The sequence below is a fragment of the Penaeus monodon genome, chromosome 19 (assembly GCF_015228065.2).
Source record: "Penaeus monodon isolate SGIC_2016 chromosome 19, NSTDA_Pmon_1, whole genome shotgun sequence".
Taxonomy (NCBI): Eukaryota; Metazoa; Arthropoda; class Malacostraca; order Decapoda; family Penaeidae; genus Penaeus; species Penaeus monodon.
In genome coordinates this window covers 21,486,294-21,487,057 of record NC_051404.1, presented here as the reverse complement: position 1 = coordinate 21,487,057, position 764 = coordinate 21,486,294, and the positions used below count along the sequence as shown (strand labels likewise).

At 11.3% G+C, this 764-nt stretch overlaps 1 protein-coding gene across 1 annotated transcript in view; it reads left to right on the top strand.

Annotated features, from left to right (window-relative positions):
* LOC119585359 overlaps positions 1 to 764 on the top strand; it is a 47,005-nt gene that overhangs the window by 1,089 nt on the left and 45,152 nt on the right. The gene's annotated exons all lie outside the window — the stretch shown is intronic.

Sequence of the window (764 nt, the reverse complement as noted above, 5' to 3'; positions counted from 1 at the left end):
AAAAAAATAAAGAAGATAAAAAGAAGATAGAAGAATAGAAAGAAAGAAAGATAAAAAGATAAGAATAGAAAAAATATTATTTTTTTTTAGGAAAAAAAAAAAAAAGGGGAAAAAAATAAAAATAAAAAATATTAAAAAAACAAAAACAAAAACCCTAAGAATATAAGAGAAAAAAAAAAAAAATATTAAAACATAAAAAAGAAAAAAAAGAAATAGAAATAAAAAAAATAAATAAAAAAAAGGAAATAAAGAGGGGAAAAGGAAAAAATTTATATAATAATAAATAAATAAAACAAAAAAAATATAAGAAAAAATAAAAAGAACAAAAAAAAATAATATATAAAATAAATATATAAAAAAAATATCCCTATATAAGATATAAAAAAAAATTTTAATAATATAAACTATAATTTCGATAATTTTGGGGGGGGTTTTCCCAAAATATATTTAAAATAAATTTTGAGTGAATAATATAATATAATAAATTTTCAAACATAATTATTAAATGGAAAATTTTAAATTTTTTAAATATTTTTAAATAAATTTTGGGGATAAATAAATAAACTATATATTTTTTAATTTAAATATTTTAAAAAGATATATTTACTATAAAAAATATATAAAAAATTTTTAAAAATAAAACCTTTTTTCTGTTTTTAAATAATATATAAATCTATATATATATATATAAATAAAAATATTAATCTATATATATTTTAATTTTATATATAATATAAATTTTATTTTTAGGGAAAATTGATTTT